Source organism: Mobula hypostoma, chromosome X1 (genome assembly GCF_963921235.1).
Source record: "Mobula hypostoma chromosome X1, sMobHyp1.1, whole genome shotgun sequence".
NCBI classification, from domain to species: domain Eukaryota; kingdom Metazoa; phylum Chordata; class Chondrichthyes; order Myliobatiformes; family Myliobatidae; genus Mobula; species Mobula hypostoma.
In genome coordinates this window covers 49741094-49767045 of record NC_086128.1, presented here as the reverse complement: position 1 = coordinate 49767045, position 25952 = coordinate 49741094, and positions in this window count along the sequence as shown.

Sequence of the window (25952 nt, the reverse complement as noted above, 5' to 3'; positions counted from 1 at the left end):
GAGGCCGGAGACGGAGACTTGAGGCGAGGCGAGGCCGGAGACGGAGACTTGAGGTGGGGCGAGGCTGGGGGCCGGAACTTGAGGTGAGGCGAGGCCGGAGGCGGAGACTTGAGGTGAGGCGAGGCCGGAGACGGAGACGGAGACTTGAGGCGAGGCGAGGCCGGAGACGGAGACTTGTGGCGAGGCGAGCCTGGAGGCCGTAGGCCGGAGACTTGAAGAGAGGCGAAGCCAGAGGCTGGAGAGTCGAGGCGGGGCGAGGCGGGAGGCCAGAGACCTGAGGCGAGGTGAGTCCGGAGGCCGGATACTTGAGGCGAGGCCAGAGGCTGGAGACGGAGACTTGAGGCGAGGCGAGGCCGGAGACCGAGACGGAGACTTGAGGCAAGGCGAGGCCGGAGGCTGGAGACTCGAGGCGGGGCGAGGCGGGAGGCCAGAGACCTGAGGCGAGGTGAGTCCGGAGGCCGGATACTTGAGGCGAGGCCAGAGGCCGGAGACGGAGACTTGAGGCGAGGCGAGGCCGGAGACGGAGACGGAGACTTGAGGCGAGGCGAGGCCGGAGATGGAGACTTGAGGCGAAGCGAGCCTGGAGGCCGTAGGCCGGAGACTTGAAGAGAGGCGAGGCCAGAGGCTGGAGACTCGAGGCGGGGTGAGGCGGGAGGCCAGAGACTTGAGTCGAGGTGCGGTGAGGCCGGAGACTCAAGTGGAGGCGGGGCGAGGCCGGAGACTTGAGTTGAGGCAGGGCGAGGCCGGAGTCGGAGACTTGCGGCGGGGCGAGGCCAGGGGCCGGAGACTTGATGTGGGGAGAGCCTGGGGGCCGGAGAGTCGAGGTGAGGCAAGGCTGGAGACTTGAGGCGGGGCGAGGCCGGAGGCCAGAGACTTGAGGTGAGGCGAGGCCGGAGGCCGGTGACTTGAGGCGAGGCTGGAGGCTGGAGGCCGGAGGACGGAGACTCGAGTCGAGGTGGGGCGAGGCCGGAGACTTGATGCTGGGCGAGGCCGGAGGCCGGAGACTGGAGGCGGGGCGAGGCCGGAGATGGAGACTTGAGGCGAAGCGAGCCTGGAGGCCGTAGGCCGGAGACTTGAAGAGAGGCGAGGCCAGAGGCTGGAGACTCGAGGCGGGGTGAGGCGGGAGGCCAGAGACTTGAGTCGAGGTGCGGTGAGGCCGGAGACTCAAGTGGAGGCGGGGCGAGGCCGGAGACTTGAGTTGAGGCAGGGCGAGGCCGGAGTCGGAGACTTGCGGCGGGGCGAGGCCAGGGGCCGGAGACTTGATGTGGGGAGAGCCTGGGGGCCGGAGAGTCGAGGTGAGGCAAGGCTGGAGACTTGAGGCGGGGCGAGGCCGGAGGCCAGAGACTTGAGGTGAGGCGAGGCCGGAGGCCGGTGACTTGAGGCGAGGCTGGAGGCTGGAGGCCGGAGGACGGAGACTCGAGTCGAGGTGGGGCGAGGCCGGAGACTTGATGCTGGGCGAGGCCGGAGGCCGGAGACTGGAGGCGGGGCGAGGCCGGAGACCGGAGACTCGAGGCGGGGCAACGCAGGAGACTGGACTCGAGGCGTGGCGAGGCCGGAGACTTGAGTTGAGGCAAGGCGATGCTGGAGGCGGTGACTTGAGGCGGGGTGAGGCCGGGGGCCGGAGACTTGAGACGAGGCTGGAGGCTGGAGACCGGAGGCCGGAGACTTGAGGCGAGGCTGGAGGCTGGAGGCTGGAAGCTGGGGGCTGGAGACTTGAGGCGAGGCTGGAGGCCTGGGGCCGGAGCCTTCAGGCGAGGCTGGAGGCCGGAGACTTGAGGCGAGGCGAGGCCGGAGGCCGGAGACTCGAGACAGGGCGAGGCCGGAGGCCGGAGACTCGAGGCGGGGCAACGCAGGAGACTGGACTCGAGGCGGGGCGAGGCCGGAGACTTGAGTTGAGGCAAGGCGATGCCGGAGGCGGTGACTTGAGGCGGGGTGAGGCCGGGGGCCGGAGACTCGAGACGGGGCGAGGCCGGAGGCCGGAGACTCGAGGCGGGGCAACGCAGGAGACTGGACTCGAGGCGGGGCGAGGCCGGAGACTTGAGTTGAGGCAAGGCGATGCCAGAGGCGGTGACTTGAGGCGGGGTGAGGCCGGGGGCCGGAGACTCGAGGCGGGGCGAGGCCGGAGGCCGGAGACTCGAGGCGGGGCAACGCAGGAGACTGGACTCGAGGCGGGGCGAGGCCGGAGACTTGAGTTGAGGCAAGGCGATGCTGGAAGCGGTGACTTGAGGCGTGGTGAGGCTGGGGGCCGGAGACTTGAGGCGAGGCTGGAGGCTGGAGGCCGGAGGCCGGAGACTTGTGGCGAGACTGGAGGCCGGAGGCCAGAGACTTGAGGCGAAGCTGGAGGCTGGAGGCTGGAAGCTGGGGGCTGGAGACTTGAGGCGAGGCTGGAGGCCGGAGACTCGAGGTGAGGCTGGAGGCTGCAGGCTGGAGGCCGGGGGCCGGAGACTTGAGGCGAGGCTGGAGGCCTGGGGCCGGAGCCTTCAGGCGAGGCTGGAGGCCGGAGACTTGAGGCGAGGCAAGGCCGGAGGTCGGAGACTTGAGTTGAGGTTAGGCCGGAGACTCGAGAGGAGGTGATGCTGGAGACTTGAGGCGGGGCGAGGCCGGAGGCCAGAGACTCGGGGTGAGGCGAGGCCGGAGGCCGGAGACCTGAGACCTGAGGTGTGGCGAGGCTGGAGGCCGGAGGCCGGAGACCTGAGGCAAGGCCAGAGGCCGGAGACGGAGACTTGAGGCGAGGCTGGAGGCCTGGGGCCGGAGCCTTCAGGCGAGGCTGGAGGCCAGAGACTTGAGGCGAGGCGAGGCCAGAGGTCGGAGACTTGAGTTGAGGTTAGGCCGGAGACTCGAGGTGAGGTGAGGCTGGAGACTTGAGGCGGGGCGAGGCCGGAGGCCGGAGACTCGAGGTGGGGAGAGGCCGGAGGCCGGAGACTCGAGGCAAGACCAGAGGGTGGAGACTCGAGGTGGGGCGATGTGAGGCCAGAGACTCGAGGCTGGGTGAGGCCAGAGACTAGAGGTGAGGTGAGGCGAGGCTGGAGGCGGAGACTTGAGGCAGGGCGAGGCGAGGCCAGAGGCCGGAGACTCGAGGCGAGGTGAGGCCGGAGGCTGGAGACTCGAGGCGGGGCGAGGTGAGGCCGGAGGCCGGAGACTCGAGGCAGGGTGAGGCCAGAGGCCGGAGACTCGAGGCGGGGCGAGGCCGGAGACTTGAGTTGAGGCAAGGCGAGGCTGGAGGTGGAGACTTGAGGTGAGGCGAGGTCGGAGGTTGGAGACTTGAGTTGAGGTTAGGCCGGAGGCCGGAGACTCGGGGTGAGGCGAGGCCGGAGGCCGGAGACCTGAGACCTGAGACCTGAGGCGAGGCGAGACTGGAGGCCGGAGGCCGGAGTCCTGAGGCGAGGTGAGGCTGGAGGCTGGATACTTGAGGCGAGGCGAGGCCAGAGGCCGGAGTCGGAGACTTGCAGCGGGGCGAGGCCGGGGGCCGGAGACTTGAGGCGGGGCGAGGCCGGGGGCCGGAGATTTGTGGCGGGGAGAGGCTGGAGGCCGGAGGCGGAGACTTGAGGTGAGGCGAGGCCAGAGGCCGGAGACCTGAGACCTGAGACCTGAGGCGAGGCGAGGCTGGAGGCCGGAGGCCGGAGACCTGAGGCGGGGCGAGGCCGGAGGCCGGAGACTCGAGGCGGGGTGAGGCCAGAGGCCGGAGACTCGAGGCGGGGCAAGGCCGGAGACTTGAGTTGAGGCAGGGTGAGGCCCGGGCCAGAGACTTGAAGCAGGATGAGGCCGGGGGCCGGAGACTTGAATGCGGGGCGAGGCCGGGGGCCGGAGGCGGAGACTTGAGGCGAGGTGATGCCGGGGGGCCGGAGGCGGAGACTTGAGGTGAGGTGATGCCGGGGGGCCGGAGGCGGAGACTTGAGGCGAGGTGAGGCCGGAGGCCGGAGACTTGGCGTGAGGCGAGGCTGGAGACTTGAGGCGGGGCGAGGCTGGAGGCCGGAGACTTGAGGTGAGGCAAGGCTGGAGGCCGGAGGCGGAGACTTGAGGTGAGGCGAGGCCAGAGGCCGGAGACCTGAGACCTGAGACCTGAGGCGAGGCGAGGCTGGAGGCCGGAGGCCGGAGACTCGAGGCGGGGTGAGGCCAGAGGCCGGAGACTCGAGGCGGGGCAAGGCCGGAGACTTGAGTTGAGGCAGGGTGAGGCCCGGGCCAGAGACTTGAAGCAGGATGAGGCCGGGGGCCGGAGACTTGAATGCGGGGCGAGGCCGGGGGCCGGAGGCGGAGACTTGAGGCGAGGTGATGCCGGGGGGCCGGAGGCGGAGACTTGAGGCGAGGCGAGGCCGGAGGCCGGAGACTTGGCGTGAGGCGAGGCTGGAGACTTGAGGCGGGGCGAGGCTGGAGGCCGGAGACTTGAGGTGAGGCAAGGCTGGAGGCCGGAGGCCAGAGGCTTGAGGTGAGGCGAGGCTTGAGGCGAGGCCGGACGTTTGAGGCGAGGCCAGAGGCCGGAGGGTTGAGGTGAGGCGAGGCTGGAGGCCGGAGACTTGAGGCGAGGCCGGACGTTTGAGGCGAGGAGAGGCGAGGCGAGGCAGGAGGCCGGAGACTCGAGGCGAGGCGAGGCCGGAGACTCGAGGCTACCACTCTTTGGCTTCTTCCATTGAGCTAATGTCTAATCCAATTTACCACCTCTCCATGTATACCTAGCGACTGAATTTTTCTAACTAACCTCCCATGCGGGACCTTGTCAAAGGCCTTACTGAAGTCCATGTAGACAACATTCACTGCCTTCCCTTCATCCACTTTCCTGGAAACCTCCTCGAAAAACTCTAATAGATTTGCTAAACATGACCTACCATGCACAAAGCCATGTTGACTCTCCCTAATAAGTCCATGTCTATGCATATACTAAGATACCGACATTTTAAATATATCTGCCAGGGGCCCTGCAATTTCAACACTAGTCGCCTTCAAGGTCCGAGGGAATACCTTCTCAGGTCCTGGGGAGTTATCTACTCTGATTTGCCTCAAGATAGCAAGCACTTCCTCCTCTTCAATCTGTAGAGGTTCTGTGACCTCACTATTTGTTTGCCTTATTTCCATGGACTCCATGCCAGTTTCCTTAGTAAGTACAGACGCAAAAAACCCATTTAAGATCTCCCCCATTTGTTTTGGTTCCATACATAGCCGAACATTCTGATCTTCAAGAGGACCAATTTTATCCCTTACTATCCTTTGGCTCTTAATATACTTGTAAAAGCTCTTTGGATTATCCTTCACTTTGACTGCCAAAGCAACCTCATGTCTTCTTTTAGCCCTCCTGATTTCTTTCTTAGGTTTTTTTTTGCACTTTTTATACTCCTCAAGCACCTTATTTGCTCTCTGTTTCTTATACATGTCATACAACTCTCTTCTTCTTTATCAGAGTTCCAATATCCCTTGAGAACCAAGGTTCCTTCTTCTTATTTACTTTGCCCTTAATCCTGACAGGAATATACAAACACTGCACTCTCAAAATTTGCAAGGGAGACTTTCCATTCAATCCATTGAAATAAATTTGTATTCATTTCCAAGTGTTTTCACAGCTAGAATTTAATTAAATTTTATGGTATGTGCCTCAATGCAACAGGACTAATGATTTTTTATTAATATTGGTTTCCGTGCCTTATTTGCTTCCCTTGTCTCTCTGAACTAATGATCACATTTCTGCATATTTCCTTCAGGCATCCTTATACAAGTGTGCAAAATCACAGGTCAGTGTGAGCAAACAAGATGTATGCACCAGAATATTGAAATAAACTAGGGTAGGGTACACTAATGAGAGAGTGATCAAATAATAAAATGGCCAAATCTTCCATAAAAAGTCAGCAGTTCTGCACTGAAACTGATGGTGGTAACCATGAGCAAATTTGGAAATCTCACAAAAAGTTTTCTAAACATCTGTAAACTTAATGCGCAATTGGTTACTGCAGATAGGAACACTTTGCTCTAACGTTTCGCCCCATGGAGTCCAGAAATGGAAAACAAACTCCCACTGACTCCCAGCAGGAATAAACTTTGACCAGATTAATCCTGGTGCAGGAACAGCAAGCCCATATATTTGAATAGAGGAAATGGCTACAAGTGTGAAGAGCATAAACAAAGTGATTTGCATTGTTGGTAGGCTTATTTGATTTTGATTCTAAGTCTCTCAATTCCATTAAAAATAATTTAAATTTTAATATTGTTTACAAGTATCTTACATTTTCTTAATCTTTCAATGTTATAAAATATTGGAAACAATGACAAATCTTCATGACATTTGACAATCACAATAAACAGGATATAGCCAACTTCTTTGGGGAAGTTCTGTCTGGAAATCTGCTTAAGGTGAGTATAGATTTAACGCACAGGTATCAAGCAGTTCCAATGTGGTTACAGGCAATGTAATTACTAATAACTAAGTACGTTTGTAGATATCTGAGTTGATTTCTCTCTAATTCAAAAAGTCTTCAACAACGTATCAACATTTGCACTTTGGATAATGCTGCTTTTAATAACATTGGCCAAGAAATTCTTGTGCATACTAAATTGGGCTCCATTGCTGGAGAAAACTGTGACAATTTCTGTTTTTGACCCTCTACTGAAAATCTCAAGCTGAATTCAAGTCCAAAGATGTTACTCAGGCCTCCTCCTAAAAGTTGGGTTCAGGACAACTGGTGGTGACAGACCCAATGTAGCCTGTTGATGAGAAGTGGATAGATTGGAGCAGAGCGGGGCTGGGTGGTGATGTGTCAGGGAGCATTCAGTTGGGGGATACTACGGAGTAAGAAGCAATGTCAACATTGGTGGAGTAAAATCATTCCGTGTAGTTGGCTGGAAAGGTGTGTCAAAAGAAGAATGTGCTGGGAAGACAACAATGCTTCTACAAGAATGTGCTCTGTTTTCCCCACAATGGTCCAAATAGAGTGGAGTATTAAGAATTACAGTAAGTCATCCCACAACCTCAATGTAGAAAACATGTTGAAGAGTGGGGTGACTCATATCCAGAGGAGCTCTGTCAAACTTCACAAAAGGACTTGGAAATTATCACTATTGCATTTTACTCTGAAAAGCAGATTGATTTCTATTTGCTTAACATGAAAGAAAGTGTTATGTAATTTATTTCCTAGGCCATAGAAGTTATTATTAAGTGCATGTTACAGGAAAATAACACTTTTGATCTTTAGAATGTTTCTTAGGCTTTACTTTATATGCGCAGGTTTAAAGGTTGCTATGGGAACAGAAATATTTGCTAAGGTTATACATAAGAATATCTACATCCTCTATTTCTACCTTAGAAAATCAAAGGGAGATGGTGAGAGGAATTCCAAAGAGGAATGGAGGGAACAGTTGGTGCACAGCAAACTTTTGTCTTTTGTATATAATAGTTCTTGACAGAGTGTCAGAACCTGGAGAAGTACAATAACCTGGGCAGTTGTCCTGAATTTAAAAAAAAGCATGGATCTTCTGGAAATAAGAATTAAAACAAATTACAAGTCTTGTTGTATTTCCAGCTCTCTGTGGAGATCTCTGCAAGTATTCAAAATGAAGATATTATTACCTGGTAATTTCCGGATAATTACAGAGCAGAATGGTCTGCCTTCATTCATCCATTCAAAATGATCACAAATCTTCCCTAATAAAAAATCCAGCTGTTCATCATTGACTCAACCCCCTTCATTATTTGACTCTATGCAGAGCTTCATGTAGTAAGGTGTAGGATTTCAGTGTCTGAACAGAGTGCCTGATCTGTCCCATCAAGAAGCTCCTTGTGATATATGTGTAGATGCCAACTGTCAGTTTGGAGTTTTGGGATAAGGTCGTGGTGGGTGAGGATAAGGTGCATTATCCAGAGTTGCTGCATTTTGCTAGACTAAAGGTTGCTGGCTTCACGCCCTTGAACAAACATTTATTGCCGTGAACTCTACTTCATGAAAATAATCTGATAGGAAAAATAGAGTAAAGCTTCCAATTTGTGTTGATTTATTGCTTCTGCAACTTTTTTGAGCATGGACTAAACAACCTCTTTGACCTTCCTCATCCTTACTGATGGGAAACATAACAAAAGTAAGTGTATTAAAATACCAGACTTGTGCCAAGAAACACCAGGAGATATTTCATGTCCCCACAAAAGGAGTGATTTTAAAGTCACAAAGGCATATAACTGTGGTGAAGCTAATAGTGTTGGCAATATAAATAAGTTCAGAGAGTTGCATTAAAATACCACTGATGTGAATTGAAGGAAATTAAAATGCTCGAAGAAACTGCATGGAAACTGACAGATGCTCAAACAGAACAAAGTGAACCTCATTGCATTTTAAGACAAAAGCGTTACATTTTGTTATAAAGTCAAAAACTGGCTACAATAATTCAGTGGTTATTTTATTCATGGAAACAAATAACAAATCTTGTTACATGATCTCAATGACCATCGAATTTCTAAATAGACATTGAACCCATGAACACTACTTCATTACTTTTTTAATTGCACTACTTATTTTAAGTATTTAATAGATATATATACATTTACTGTAATTCAGTTTTTCTCTCTATATTTATTTATTATGTATTGCATTGTACTGCTGCCGTAAAGTTAACAAATTTCACTACATTTGCCAGTGATATTAAACCCGATTCTGATTCTGATTCTGATGAAAGTTATATAACTCTTTTCCTGTGAAGGATTTTATCATACTTGACAGCCGGTGATGTATTCACTGCTGTAATACTGTATATGAAGTACTGCAGACAAGACCAAGCTTCCCCTTTTTCTTTTATTTTTAAATTTTCCCCTCCCTTTCCCCTCTCTCCTTTTCTCACTCACTCTGTCACTTTTCACGTCTCCAACAAGACCAGGTTTCACAAATTGTTACAAAAATATATTTAATGTATTTAGGTTTATTCCTTCAATCAAGGTTGGAGCCTGCCTTGCCACTGCCTAACAAATCCACTAATGCTAGACACTTGGTCAGTAAAAATGTTATCTTTATCTTATCTCAGAACCATTTATTTACCATTGATCTGGTAAAAATAAGACATATGGCATGTTTGCATGCTTGCCTTTATTCATAGAGGAATTGAATTCAGGAATTGGGAAGTCATGTTGCAACTTTATAAAATTCTAGTTAGTCTCATCTAGAGTATGCATTCGGGTGTGGTCATCCCATTATAGGAATAGATGTCGAGGCTTTGGAGAGGGTGCAGAAGAAACCTACCAGGATGCTACTTGGAATAGAGGGCTGTGTGTTATAAGAAGGGGTTAGACATTCTTGGGTGGTTTTCTCTGGGGTGTCAGAGACTAAGGGTAAATCAGTTGGAGGTTTAGAAGGTTATGAGAAGCATGAATAGAGGAGATAGTCAGTATCTTTTCCCCATGATTGAAATGTCTAATACCAGAAGGCATGTATTTAAGTTGAGAGGGAGCAAATTCAAAGATGTACAAGGCAAGTTTTATTACAGAGAGATTGTTACAGACAGCCTTGAATGTGCTGCCTAGGGTGGTGGTGGATTCAAATACGATAGAGGCATTCAAGAAGCTCTTAGATAGGCACGTGAATGTGCAGAAAGTGGAAGGATATGGACATTGTTTATGCAGAAAGTATTAATTTAGTTGGGCATTTGATTACTATTTAATTAGTTCGGTACAACATTATGGTCCGAAGGCCCATTTCCTGTGCTGTACTCTTACATGTTCTATGTTCTATTTCAGCTCAGCTAACTCCACAGTTTGTCTCTTACATGATTGTTACAGAGATCATCCCTTTACTAGGCAATATTTTGGGTTTAAACTATTAAAATGAAGACCATATGAAACAGAGTAAATCATACATATGCTAAGTACTGCTATATTATCACACAATGGTTGGTTGGTGAAGCACTTAATGGATCAGAGACCTGTGATTAGATCCCAGCACCTGGTTACAAGCTATTTATGAAAAAGTCAAACATTCTGTGGTAAGCTATAATTAGGTTGGAGTACATGTCTTGAAATAGTAATGAGCCTGTATTTAGATTGCTCAGCTGCATACTTATGCTGTCCAGAAAGATAGATTTTGTATCTTCATGGCATTCTGTTGAAAGAGATCTATAGTGGTACATGTTGTTTCTGTGAATTAAGTCACTAGAGACACTGTAGCTGGTAGATATAGTGAGATAAAGGTCTTCATCCATCATGACAAGCAGAGATTTTCTTGGAGACCCTCTCAGTAGAATCTCCCCGAACTCAAACTACTTCGGGTTTTTATACTTTTAATAAAGGTAACAGCTGGTGATTCGGTAAAATTTCAATAGCTAAAATAATGTCATTTACTTTAGTATTTTGTATCTGCCAAATAGTTCTATTGAATAACATGCTTACAATGGGAGCACACTGTAAATGACAAGACAACTCTCAATGTCCAAACACCTTTGCTAAGATGAAGTAATTTACATGGAGCGACTAAACTCAGAAAAACATATGGTCACAAAGCAAAAGAATATATAGCCCAAGTCCCTGAGTGTCCTAGTTGTTCTTCCAACAAGCGAACACTGGAGGTCAGCACTAAGCAAACACCAGGGGGCAGCACTGAGCAAGCAGCCCCCAAACCAGAAGGGATTACAGCACATCAACTAAGGCCTCTCCCACACCGCTTCAGCATCTCCTTCCCTGGGCAACTGCTGGGACAAAGTAATTTACATGGAGAGACTAAACTCCCAAACACCAAAAGATTAGTGTTGTGAGGATTGACTCTCTGGTGAACAAACATCCCAATTATTGATAGAACAAATATACCTGTGCCCATGTTTGATGTGTTGGTCTGGAAGATTCCTTGATACAAAATTACATAGCTGAAGTTGTAACTGCTAATACCTGGCTTAATGTAGGCCAACTAACATACCTCATTGTCTTATGTTTGGCTAATGCATATGAGAACTTCTGGTGGTCATGTTGGGTTAGAAAACATATCTCTTAAGCAGCCTCCTGATGTGGACTAGTGTTTTGTAAACAAAACAGTTTACGAGCTTGTCCTTTTAATTTCAAAGTTGTTTACTGCTTTTTTAAAAACACAAACAACAGGAATTCTGCAGATGCTGGAAATTCAAGCAACACACATCAAAGTTGCTGGTGAACACAGCAGGCCAGGCAGCATCTCTAGGAAGAGGTACAGTCGACGTTTCAGGCCAAGACCCTTGTCCTGACGAAGGGTCTCAGCCTGAAACGTCGACTGTACCTCTTCCTAGAGATGCTGCCTGGCCTGCTGTGTTCACCAGCAACTTTGATGTGTGTTGCTTACTGCATATTTGACTGGTTTTCATTTGAATTAATAGGCGCCACAGCAGTGTAGTGAAGCGTGATGCTGTTACAACTCAGGACATTGGAGTTCAGAGTTCAATGCCAGCATTCTATGTAAGGAATCTGTTCATCCTCCACATGGAATGTGTGGGTTTTCTCCAGGTGCTCCAGTTTTCTCACACAATACAAAGACATACTGGGTAGGTTAATAGGTCATTGTAAGTTGTCCCATGATTAGGCTAAGGTTAATCAGGGTTGTTTTGGGTTGCTGCAGCGACGTAGCTCGGAGGGCTGGAAGGGCCTACTCTGCACTGTGTCACTAAATAAGTAGCTGAATAATGCTTGTTATAGCCACGTAACTCCTGAATCTCTAACAAGGCAGACTTGAGGGCAGTAGGAACATCTCCTGTTCCTTCTTCTCATGTCCTTATGCCCATAGGGTACAGATGGTGAGGATAAGTGAACAATCAGTTCTCCTTGAAGAAGTCCGCTCTTGAAAATATTTCTGATATAAACAACTTTGTGAAAAAACTTAAGAAGAATGAAATCAAGGGTGGCTGATATTTAAGAGCCATGCCCAGCAAAAAATACAACTGCATCTAGCAATCCAATGCATCCTCATGTTTACCTATGAATGCTAACCTGGGAGCATGGTGTTTTTATGTGACTTTCAATATAAATTTTATCAAAACTCAGTGTCTAAACATTTGAAGGAATGATTTGGAAGTTACTTTTCACTAACCGTTGTTTGGCATAACTTAAGACACGTCAAGCAAACAATGCAATGCATGTGAAGCACATGGAGATCACCATACAGTACATGCACAGGGGTGTCAAACAGTGAATGGTGTGGACCTTGTAGACCAGAAAGTGAGGTCTGCTTCAGTCTTTGTTAAAAAGGCCCCACTCTTACTTCCCAGTGAATTCAAGACATTCAACGCCAGCTAAGTTATACCACCTAACACCACCAAATAAGTACATTTCTTTGTGTTCATTCATCTCTCCCCCTGTTCCCTGAGGTAATCTCCTTAGCACCTTCAGTCTCTTAAACTGCCTGAACACTGATCACAAATACACTTACCTCTAATCACATTTCTAATGTGAATCAACCTCAAATTCCTGATAACCTATCTGATCAAATCCCACCCAAACATACACTCAATCAGCTGATTCAACTAGTACTATCCTCAACCTATTGTTCTAAAGTATTTCACCCTCAAACTCATCTGATTGCCTGTCCAATCAATCACAAACTACCACCAAAAGGAGCATCTCGCTGATTGAATCCAGGCTGATGAGCTGCTTTAAAAATCTCCAGCAAATCACCTTCCCACCCATGACTTCCGACCATTTACTCCAGTAAGTCTGCAGCAGCACAAAACTGGGCAGACTCCGTTGCAGAACATAATACAAGTAAGTTGCATGTCCTCAGAAGATATACCTGAGTGAGCTGCTATAAACTATAAACTATTATATTAAGTCATTTGGATCAGGGGCATTTATTAATACACTATGATCAGTGTAAATGACCCAGCAAAAAAATATGTCAGGGAATATTACATATCACTGGGTTTTCATGGTTGATTACTGGTCGACTATTTATGCCCTGGACACTATGGTTTTGGAGATTCCTTATTCTCTGGTGAGTCTCTAGTTTCCCATTCTGTTGGTAAATTAGTAAATTAGTTTATTATTGTCATATGTAGCAGGATACAGTGGAAAAACATGTCTTGCATTCGTCCATATAAATCAATTCATTACGCAGTGCATTGAGGTACTATAAGATAAAATAATAAGAGTGCAGAATAAAGCATTACAGTTTAGAGAAAGTGCACTGCAAGTAGACAGTAAGGTGCAAGGTCATATTGAGGTAGATTGTGAGGTCAAGGTCCATCTTATCATTTGAGGGAACTATTCAGTGGTGTCATAACAGTGGAGTAGAAGATTTCCTTGAGTCTGGTTGTATGCGCTTTCATGATTTTGTAGCTTCTGCCTGATGGGAGGGGGGTTAAGAGAGAATGTCTGGGATGGGTGGGGTCTTTGATTATATTGGTTGCTTTACTGAGGCAGTGAGAAGTATAGACAGAGCCCATGGAGCGATGGCCGTTTCCTTAGTGCTGAGCTGTGTCCACAGCGCTGCAGTTTCTTGTGGTTATGGCAGAGCAGTCGCCAAATCAAGCCATGATGCATTCAGATACTTTCTATAGTGCCTCGATAAAAATAGGAAAGGGTTAAAGGAGGCATGCTAAATTTCTTTAGTTTCCTGAGGAATTAGAGAAGCTGCTGAGATTTCTCAGAATCAGAATCAAAATCAGGTTTAATATCACTGACATATGTTGAAAAATCTGTTGTTTTACAACAGCTGTACATTGCAATACATAATAATTATAAAAAACTACAAATTATAATAAGAAATATATATCCAAAAATTAAATTAAGAAAGTAGTGCAAAAAATAGTGAGGTAGTGTACATGGGTTCAATGTCCATTCTGAAAAGTGATGGCGGAGGACGTTCCTGAAACATTGAGTGTGTGCCTTCAGGTTCCTGTACCTCCTTTCTGATGGTAACAATGAGAAGAGGGCATGTCCTGGGTGATGGGGGTCCTTAATCATGGATGCCACCATCTTGAGGCATTGCCTTTTAAAGATGTCCTCGATGCTGAGGAGACATCATACGAAATGGTGATGCAACCAGTTAGAATGCTCTCCATGGTACACCTGTACAAATTTGCAAGATTCTTTGGTGGCATACCAAGTCTCTTCAAACTAAAGTTCTAGTTTAATCATCATACATGAATATAGCCAAAGAAAACAGTGTTCCTCCAAGGACAAGGTGCAAAACACAAGGCCAACAGCACACAGCACACTGCACATAGCACATATGATTCCGATTTCAGAAAAACATGCGGTCACAAAGAAAAAAAAATATAGCCCAAGTCCCTGAGTGTCCTGGTTGTTCTTCCAACAAGCAAACACTGGAGGTCAGCACTAAGCAAACACCAGAGGGCAGCACTGAGCAAGTAGCAGAGAGCAGCCTCTGACTCAGAAGGGATTACAGCTCACCCACAGAGGCCTCTCCCACACTGCCTCAGCATTTCCTCCCCTGGGCAACTGCAATAGGTGACCCTATGGCCCAGGCCTAGACCTCAACACAATCGAAGTAACACAGCTCCCCCACCATCGGTCTCACCAATGAACCAGAGAACTAGACTTGAGCATTCTATGTTACCAATGTCTAACAGGGTATGTTGATCACACTAAAAACATCCAAGACAGTCACACCTTTTTTTGCACCATGCGCCGTCCAACGGTACACAGCAAGTCTAAGTGGCAACACAACAACGGTACGCAATAAGTATCACGAGCTGTGGTGAGTATCAAATTCGGAGACACAGCTAAAGCCGACTGTAAGCCATTTAGTTGAGATTCAATGAGCTGTAACCTTCACAGAAACAGTGGTCCTGGCATGAGTGTGTGTGGCTGGAGGTCTTCCCACAGAATGGAAAGACAATTCAGTAATGACCATCATGGAACATCTCTACCTGTGAATGTACAGTTTATCAGAGATCCAGGTGTAATGTGGTGTCTCTGAAGACTTTGTGGGAATTGTTCCATTGAAGATGACCTCATCTTTGTGGTCAGTCATTACCCAGCCCAGCATTCCCAGGCATAGAATTCTCCATGCAGTTTCATCGCTGAGACAACACTGTTCAATGAACTGAATGCTGCAATAAAACATTACCTGTTACCCTGATCACATGTGAACTTTGGAAAGTTTCTGAGTACTGAAGCTGATTTGGTTTGTCACCTCAGGACACTCAAAAACTTCTACAGATGTACCATGGAGAGCATTCTGACTGGCTGGATCACTGTCTGATATTGGGGGGTGGCTACAGAAAGCAGGCACAGAAAGTTGTAAAATTCGTCAGCTTCATCATGGGTACTAGCCTCCATAGTATCTGTTATTATGCGTCTATTGTGATCAAACAGTCAAACTTAAAGACAATTCTTAACAGATCTTATTAAAACACTTAAGTCTTAAGGTGGTCATTTAATAAGTCCAAACAATTCCTGAAAATATTCAAGAGGAGAGATTTTTCAAACCAGCTTTGGAACAGTCCCCGAAGTAAAAATGTCATAGCTCCCAGCCAAAATAGCTTGTCCGAAGTTATGACGCAGAATATGATTTCTCAACGTAATTGACCTTTCAACAAAGTGATCATCGCACCACCCTTACCGTTTTAGGGTTAACAAAATGTGCGTGCCACGTACGAACGATTCCAAGTGTCAGTCACACCCATAATGTGCCGAATGACGCTGGTTAACCCCAAATCCTTTTAGGGTTTGTTCGGAGCTGGGGATTCTTAACTCTCACTCTTTCTTCTTCTCCGATGGCGTAACTGCCAATGGTAGTTACCAAAATGAACTATGCAACAACTGTGGTTTCCCCTTTTATACTAGTTGAAACATGCTATCACATCAACTCACTATCACAAAACAATTACATCATTCCAATGGCACGAGACCATTACATCATTCCAATAGCATACTCACGGGATATGTAACACCCCCCCCCAAGAAAAGAAAATTTTGATCTATCAAGAACAAAATTTTAACTACAATTAACAAAACATACAAATGTATAAAATTTACAAAATGCACCATACACATACAGTTATCATACAGTACTAATATAACATATGGCAGGAGTGTAAACAAATATCAGAATTAGATTGCAAGTTCAACATCTGGACAAACAGTCAACAATTACATTATCTTTGCCTTTAATGTGAGTTATTAAAAGATCATATTCTTGTAAAACTAAACTCCAATTCAGTAACCTTCTATTTTGGTTTTTCATTTTACTTAAAAATACCAATGGATTTTGATCAGTGTAAACTATGAGTGGTTTCTGAGTTGTGCCAACATACACATCAAAATTTTGTAGAGCTAAAATAAGAGATAATAATTCTTTTTTCTATGGTTGAATAATTTCTTTGATACTCATTAAATTTCTGGGAAAAATAAGCCACAGGATGGTCAACATCATCATCATTATCCCTTTGTAGTAACACTGCTCCTACAACCTCATCACTGGCATCTACAGCTAAAGAAAATGCCTTTTCAATATCAGGTGATTTGAGCACAAGTTGGTGACATAAGTTAGCTTACAATTTATCAGATGCTTCCTGACAAGGCTCTGTCCAAACAAACTTCTCACTTTTCTTCAGGAGGTTAGTTAATGGAAGAGCAATCTCGACAAAGTTCTTACAGAACTTATGGTAATACCCTACCATTCCCAAGAATCTTCTGAGAGCTTTTGTACCAGTTGGAGTGGGAACCTCCAAGGTTGCCTGAACAGGAGCCACCCTGCTTTAATCCACAACGTAACCAAGATAGGTCACAGTGGCATGCCCAAATTCACTTTTAGCTAAGTTAATAGTTAGGTTAGCTTTTGAAAGCCTGTCAAACCATTTTTCCACTGCAGACATATGTGCCTCCCAAGTGTCATTCCCTGTGACTAAATCATCAATATAGGCATCTGTATGTTTTAACCTTCGAATTACAGAATTAATCATTCTCTGGAATGTTCCAGGAGCATTCTTCATTCCAAATAGCAGAACATTGTACTCATAACCCAGATGGCGTCACAAATGCAGAAATCTCTCTACCTCTATATGTCAGTGGAACACACCAATACCCTTTTAACAAATCAATCTTTGTAAGGAACTTTGCTTTTCCAACTTTGTACATACAATCATCTACCCTAGGGATTGGATACGCATCTGTTTTTGTTACAGCATTCACCTTCCTGTAATCAGTACAAAACCAAATACTACCATCTGGTTTAGGCACCATGACACAAGGTCAACTCCAATCCGAAGTAGAGGGTCTAATACAGGTTTCCCCCACCATCCGAAGGTACAGCGTTCCTATGAAACGATTCTTAAGCCGAAATGTCATAAAGCGAAGAAGCAATTACCATTTATTTATATGGGAAAATTTTGTGAGCGTTCGCCGACCCAAAAATAACCTACCAAATCATGCCAAATAACACATAACACCAAAAATAACAGTAACATATAGTAAAAGCAGGAATGATATGCTAAATACACAGCCTATATAAAGTAGAAATACTTCTCTACCACGATTACCTGCACAGATCTCCGTAGCGAAAATCTCACGCAAGCGCTGTTGGCATAAACACGCTCTCCAGTAACCTTTAAACTATGAAGCTGCCAAATCTACCAAATAACACGTAAAAATACACAGCCCATATAAAGTAGAAATAATGTATGTACAGTGTAGTATCACTTACTGGAATTGGGACAGTGCCAAGCACACTGATGATGGTGTGTTAGACTGAGTTGTTGCAGGTTGGGGTGGTGCAGTGGCCCCCACCCTCCGGGCAACCGACCGATACATTGGCGCGAAGAACGCAGTGGTAGCCGGGAGGCACACAGCACATCTTTAAGAAAAAAGCCGAAATAAACATGCTAATTAATTAGGTGCTGCCCGGCACGTAAATGTCGGCCCAGATCAGAGGCGATTGCCGATTGCATCACCTCTGATCTGGGCCAACAATTACGTGCTAGGCGGCACCTAATTAATTAGCATGTTTGCTTTGGCTTTTTTCTTAAAGATGTGCTGTGTGCGTCCCGGCTACCGCTGCATTCTCCGTGAATCGGTACAGTATCTATACGGAGCCCGGGGTTTGGGATGGTGGGACATGGGGGGTGTTATCTCATCATCAATCAGGGCAGGCAGCTCATCTTCTCCTATGATTGCCCGCCTCGATGTCGAAGGTCAAGGTTCGTCGTCTGCTGTGGCTGATGTGGAAGGCTTGCTTGACTGCTGAGCCTCGCACATTTTTCTATCATACAGTTCTTTGTAAGCACTCAAACAGTCCTGCAAATATCCCCTAAACCTAAGTACCCTTTCAATATTATAGTCCTACTTTATTATTGCAGCGAAAATCTCACGCAGTTGCTTCACGTTCAGTTCGCTACTGCATTCGGTTTCGATTGTTATCCTTTCCTCTTCCAATTGCATCAGCTGTTCATCTGTCAGTTCTTGGTCATGGGATGCCAAAACCTCTTCAACATCATCTTCGTCAACTTTCACAAGCCAAACTCACTTTGTCCTTACTTCGTTCACCACAATTGAAATGCTTAATTATGTCTAGTTTTACGCTAAGTGTAACACCCTTACGAGCTCTTTCAGGCTTTTCCGACACCATAGAACTCATCTTGCTAACGGCTGCTCAATGCAATGTGTTTAAGCAATGCCGTTCCAAATCCGGGGAGAGCGGCTGCTCGGGGCGCACGCTGCCTTTTATCGCGTGCAGATTTTTTCGCGCACTAATTTTTTATCGCACGCTGCCTTTCTTCATAACAGTGAAAACACCTTCTGAAAGCGAAAACAGGGTACTAATGTAGGCCTTTTGTCACAGTGAGGTTTCATAAAGCAAACGTTCGAAAAGCGGGGGACACCTGTAATATCATTGTCTAGATGGCGTTTCCAACATCTACATCATGTAAGGCTACTGTGGTTCTTTTAGGAACATCTGAAAATAAATCCCTATTTTTCATCATTAACTACTTCATCTGCTGCCTCTGTTGTGGCTGTAGATGAGCCAATTTCTCATCAATATTTTCCAAAATTGTCGAATTTGTTAGTCTGGCAGAAATAATACTCGGTTTAAAATAATCCTCAGATGGATCAGCCACCAAGTTCCCAGGGACGTCAAACTTATTGTCATTGACAACAACAGTCATCGCTGCAGACTGTTTCCCATAATAAGGCTTTATCATAGTTACGTGACAAAGTTGTGTTGGCCTTCGTCGATCTGGTGTTTTTAATCACATAGTCCACATTATTAACTTTAGATATAATCTCGTAAGGACCATGGAATCTAGCTTGTAAAGGGTTCGTTTGCACAGGGAAAAGAACTAATACCTTATCTCCTGGCTTAAATACCCTCATTCTAGCATCCTTGTCATACCAAGTTTTCATTCTTTCCTGAGAAGATTTTAAATTTTCCCTTGCTAAGCTACAAGCTTTATGCAATCTCTCTTTAAATTTTAAGATATAATCCAATAAATCAGTATGTACTTCCTTATAGAAACATAGAAACATAGAAAATAGGTGCAGGAGTAGGCCATTCGGCCCTTCGAGCCTGCACCGCCATTTATTATGATCATGGCTGATCATCCAACTCAGAACCCAGCCTTCCCTCCATACCCCCTGACCCCTGTAGCCACAAGGGCCATATCTAACTTCCTTTTAAACATAGCTAATGAACTGGCCTCAACAGTTTGCTGTGGCAGAGAATTCCACAGATTCACCACTCTCTGCGTGAAGAAGTTTTTCCTAACCTCGGTCCTAAAAGGCTTCCCCTCTATCCTCAAACTGTGACCCCTCGTTCTAGACCTCCCCAACATCGGGAACAATCTTCCCGCATCTAGCCTGTCCAATCCCTTTAGGATCTTATACGTTTCAATCAGATAACCCACTGTTCTTTTAATAATGCCAAAGGTCCTCAGACACTGTGCCCAAACACAAGTTCAAAGGGACTAAAGCCTAGGGACTCCTACACTGACTCCCATACTGCAAATAAAAGCAAATGAACTCCCTCATCCAAATCTTCCTCATTTTCAACACAAAACATCCTTATCATAGTTTTAAGGGTAGAATGGAACCTTTCTAAGGCCCCTTGTGATTCGGGATGATATACAGACGATGTAATCTGTTTGGCTCCCAGGTTATAAACTATCTGTTGGAATAATCCAGACATAAAATTACTTCCTTGATCAAACTGTATTTCTTCAGGTAACCCAATTAAAGTAAAGAACCTTATGAGAGCCTTTGTCACAGTTTTAGTTTTTATATTCCTAGGAGGTATTGGTTCTGGAAACCTAGATGTGGTACACATAATAGTCAGCAAATATTGGTGGCCAGCTTTAGTTTTTGGCAATGGGACAACACAATCTACAATAACTTTTGAAAACGGCTCACCAGATGCAGGAATAGGTTGTAACGGGGCCGCTGAGGTGACTTGATTAAGTTTACCTACAACCTGACAAGTGTGACAAGCTCGGCAAAATGTCGTCACATCTTTCCTCAACCCAGGCCAATAAAAATGTTTAAAAACCTTGCTCACAGTTTTCCTCACACCAAAATGTCCACCCAAGGGTATATTATGAGCCAAAGTTAAAATTTAATTCCAGTAAACTTTAGGAACCACTACCTGGTGAAAAACTACCCAATCCTCGCTTGTAGGAAGTGGTCTCCACTTCCTCATCAATACTCCACTCTTCAAATAATACCTTACTGGCACCTTCGTAATCTCATTATCTGGGAGAGCTTGTTTTCTTAAGGTGGTAATCTCAGGGTCTCTGCTTTGCTCCACTATAATCTCCTTCCTAGACAAGGACAAGTCTTTAAGGTCAGAACTATTACAAGGATCCTGATCAAATAATGAAGGTAGAAAAGTTACTGACAAATCATCAAAATCTGAATCCTGATTTGAATTGTCGTGGGTAACAGACTCATGCAGCACAGAACCCTCTGCCTCAGCAGACTTTTTGGCCATAGCTCGGGTTATTGCACAGGAGGTATATATGTGAGAATCCATCTTTGGATCATCAACGATTGGCTTAGTTGTCATCTGCACTGCAGGAACAACTTTTCCTCCTGCTAGGTTGTTCCCTAACAATAACGAAACACCGTCCACAGGTAAACTGGGTCGCAGTCCTACTTTAACGGTTGCTGAAACTAATCCTGACTTTAAAACTATTTTGTGCAGAGGTACAGACATAAGGTTTACCTCACCAATGTCAGTCTCATCATTAAACTCTAGAACACTGTCTAACATTAGTGACTGAGAAGCACCAGTGTCCCGAAGAATTTTTATTGGTACTTGAGTGGTCTTTGCATTCACTGAAACAAATCCCTCTGACATGAAAGGATCGTATCCCTCCTTAACCTGGTCAGACCTTGACAGAGCTTCATTTGAATGTCCCAAGCCCTGTGGTTTTATGGGCGTTTCAAAGCGTTGCACACAGGCATCTGGAACTGCCTCCTTTTACCTCTTCTTCAGATGGAAACAGTTAGCCATAACATGACCAGGCTTCTTACAATGGTAACAAATAAGACCAAATTATTTTTCCTTCCCTTGTTTCCCTTCATTCTTACCTTTATCACTAGCTTCCGATTTAATCTCTGGTTTACCCTAACTATCCAGACTACCGCTTTGGAAAGTTTTACTCAGAGTAAACTTACTTTTCTGGGTTAGAGCATACTCATCTGCTAATTTGCACACTCTGGCCACGTGGCAGGATCCTTTTCATTCATATAGCCCTTTATGCCATCAGGGACACACCTTTTAAATTCCTCAATCAAAATCAGCTCTTTTAAAGTGTCATAATCCTCATTCACATTTTTAGAGGTACACCAGCGCTCAAAACACACAGATTTGTCATAGGCAAGTTCCACATAAGTCTGGTTTACATGTTTCTTCAGACTTCTAAATCTCTGTCTATAAGCTTCCGGAACCAGCTCATAAGCTTTAAGTATAGCCTGCTTCCCAGTATCATAATTAGCTGCCTGTGCACTGGTTAAAGCCATATAAACTTGTTGTGCTTTACCTTTAAATACACTTTGTAACAGGACAAGCCAGCGCTCTTTCAGCCACTGTGCACTCAGAGCAAACTTCTCAAAATGCTGGAAGTATCTATCAACATGTGCCTCATTAAACGGAGGAACCAATTTAACTTCCTAACTAGCAATAAACGGTACAACCAGTTCCCTAGAACCAGCTGGTCTCTTGAGCTTTAACTTCTCCATCGCTAGCTTAAATTCCCTCTCTTTATTTGCTTCTTCCCTCTGTTTCTCTGCTTCTTCCCTCTGTTCCTCTGCTTCTCTAGCCTCAAACTGCATCTGTCTGTCTGCTGCTTCTAATAGTTTTAGTTCTAAATCAGCTTCTACTTTAAGTTTTTCTAACGCTAGTTGTTCTAGCTGTAACCAGATCTTATCTTTACTCATAGGAAACTTCTCTAACACCCCTTTATCAAATACTTTCATAGCTACATAACGATCATCTATTTTTCTCTGAATCTCTGACTTTGTCGTAGCCGTAGTTATCCCTGTAAGCTTCAGTTTTTCAGCAATTTCCCGCACCTCACCCATTTTCACAGACACTAATGCCGCAGGGGTTGGTGATTCCAGAAAGTCCCCAGCATCCATTGCTGCTGATAACCACACACAACCCAATCAAACAAAAAGGATTTTCCCTTTTCCAATCAGATTGATAATTAAGCAACCAATTAAGTTCTAAATTTGTACAAATCCAAACAAGCCCCCACATATGTTATAACCAGCAACAATGGAAATGAATTTGAGTCGAATTTTTATAAAATAAACAACATTTATTAACCTCTACTCAAAAACATGGAACAGTAAATGAACGATTAACTTAAAACGGATAGTAACAGTGTTATGCATCTATTGTGATCAAACAGTCAAACTTAATGACAATTCTTAACAGGTTTTATTAAAGCACTTAAGTCTTAAGGTGGTAATTTAATAAGTCCAAACAATTCCTGAAAATAGTCGAGAGGAGAGACTTCTCAAACCAGCTTTGAAACAGTCCCCAAAGTAAAGACATCACTGCTGATGCAGCTCCCAGCTGAAATACCTTGTCCGAAGTTATGACGCAGAATACAATTTCTCAATGTAACTGACCTTTCAACAAAGTGATCATCGCACCACCCTTACCGTTTTAGGGTTAACAGAATGTGTGTGCCACGTATGAACGATTCCAAATGTCAGTCACACCTGTAATGTGCAGAATGACGCTGGTTAACCCCAAATCCTTTTAGGGGTCGTTCGGAGCTGGGGATTCTTCACTCTCACTCTTTCTTCTTCTCCGATTGCGTAACTACCAATGGTAGTTACCAAAATGAACTACGCAACAACTGCAGTTTCCCCTTTGATAGTAGTTGAAACATGCCATCACTTGACATCACATCACCCCACTATCACAAGACCATTACATCATTCCAATAGCATACTCACGGGGTATGTAACATATCCAAGAATTGAATTGAATTGAATTGACTTTATTTCTTACATCCTTCACACACACGAGTAAAAATCTTTACATTACGCCTCCGTCAAAATATGCAATGTGTGATCATAGTAATTTGTAATAATTTATAATAAGTAGCACAGTCAATGTAACATAGAAATACACACCCAAAAGCTCTAATTTAGTTTCAGTAAAAGAGGAAACGGGAATGGCATATTGCCATTATCAGTTGGATAAGTGATCCTGAAGATGAAAATTGTGTATGGTATTTCATTGGAGTAAAGGGAATTACAGTGGTATTAGAGAGTAGTTGGTCAAAGTAAATTGGAAGAAGATGCTGGCAGGGATGACAGCAGAGCAGAAATGGCTTGAGTTTCTGGGAAAAATGAGGAAGGTACAGGATAGATGTATTCCAAAAATGAAGAAATACTCAAATGGCAAAATAATACAACCGTAACTGACAAGGGAAGTCAAGACCACTGTAAAAGCAAAAAAGAGGGCATACAACAAAACAGTAATTAGTGGGAAGATAAAGGATTGGGAAGCTTTTACAAACCTACAGAGAGCAATTAAAAGAACTATTAGCAGGAAAAAGATGAAATATGAAAGCAAACTAGCAAACAATATCAAAGTGGATAGTAAAAGCTTTTTACAAGTATGTAAAAAAACAAAAGAGAGAGGAGAGTGGATATAGGACCGCTAGAAAATGAGGCTGGAGAAATAATAATGGGGGAGAAGAAGATGGCAGATGAACTAAGTGAGTATTTTACATCAATCTTCAGTGTGGAAGACACTAGCAGTGTCCCAGATGTTGAAGGGCATGAGGGAAGAGAAGTGAGTGCAGTTACCATTACAAGGACAAAGGTGCTCAAAAAGCTGGAAGACCTAAGTCACTTCGACCAGATGAACTGCACCCTAGGGTTCTGAAAGAGGTAACAGTGGAGATTGTGGAAGCATTAGTAATGATCTTTCAAAAGTTATTGGACTCTGGCAATTGTGCCCAAAGACTGGAAAATTGCAAACATCACTCCACTCCTTAAGAAAAGAGGAAGGCAGCAGAAAGGAAATTATAGACCAGTTAGCCTGACTTCAGTGGTTGGGAAGATGTTGGAGTCAATTGTTAAGAATGAGATTATGGAGTACTTGGAGACACAGGATGAGATAGGACAAAGTCAGCATGGTTCCCCTAAGGGAAAATCTTTCCTGATGAACCTATTGGAATTATTTGAGAGGTTACAAGTAGGATAGATAAAGGGGATGTTGTATATCTGGACTTTCAGAAGGCTTTTGATAAGGTGCCACACATGAGGCTGCTTAACAAGTTAAGAGCCCATGGTATTCATTTGGCATTCATTTCTAGAGTAATAGAGTATAGGAACAGGGCTGTGATGTTGAGGCTCTATGAGGCGCTGGTGAGACCTCACTTGGAGTACTGTGGGCAGTTTTGGTCTCCTTATTTAAGAAAGGATGTGCTGCCGTTGGAGAGGGTACAGAGAAGATTCACTAGAATGATTCCGGGAATGAGAGGGTTAACATATGAGGAACGTTTGTCCGCTCTTGGACTGTATTCCTTGAAGTTTAGAAGAATGAGGGGAGACCTCATAGAGACATTTCGAATGTTAAAAGGCATGGACAGAGTGGATGTGGCAAAGTTGTTTCCCATGGTGGGGGAGTCTAGTATGAGAGGGCATGACTTAAGGATTGAAGGGCGCCCATTCAGAACAGAGATGCGAAGAAATTTTTTCAGCCAGAGGGTGGTGAATCTGTGGAATTTGTTGCCACGGGCGGCAGTGGAGGCCAAGTCATTGGATGTATTTAAGGCAGAGATTGATAGGTATCTGAGTAGCCAGGGCATCAAAGGTTATGGTGAGAAGGCGGGGGAGTGGGACTAAATGGGAGAATGGATCAGCTCATTATAAAATGGCGGAGCAGACTCGATGGGCTGAATGACCGACTTCTGCTCCTTTGTTTTATGGTCTTATGGTATTCCAGGAAAGTTACTAGCATCATTAGAGCACCGGCTGGTTGGTAGGAGGCAGCGAGTGGGAATAAAAGGATTCTTGTCTTATTGGTTACCAGTGACTAGTGGTGTTCAGCAGGGGTGGGTGTTGGGACCACTTCTTTTTATGCTGTATATCAATGATTTAGATGATAAAATTGATGGCTCTGTTGCTAAGTTTGCAGATAATATAAAGATTGGTAGAGGGGAAGGTGGTGTTGAGGAAACAGGTAGGCTGCAGAAGGACTTAGGCAGTTTAGGAGAATGGGCAATAAAGTGGCAAATGAAATACAGTGTTGGAAAATGCATGGTCATGCACTTTGGTAGAAGAAATAAATGTGCAGACTATTTCTAAACAGGGAGAAAATCCAAAAAAATATGAGATGTAAAGGGACTTAGGAGTCCTTGTGTAGAACACCCTAAAGGTTAACTTGCAGTTTGGGTTGGTGGTGAGGAAGGCAAGTGCAATGTTAGCATTTATTTCAAGAGGTCTAGAATACTAGAGCAGGGATGTAATGCTGAGGCTTTATAAGGCATTGGTGAGGCCTCACCTTGAGTATTGTGAGCAGTTTGGGGCCCCTCATCCTAGAAAAGATGTGCTGGCA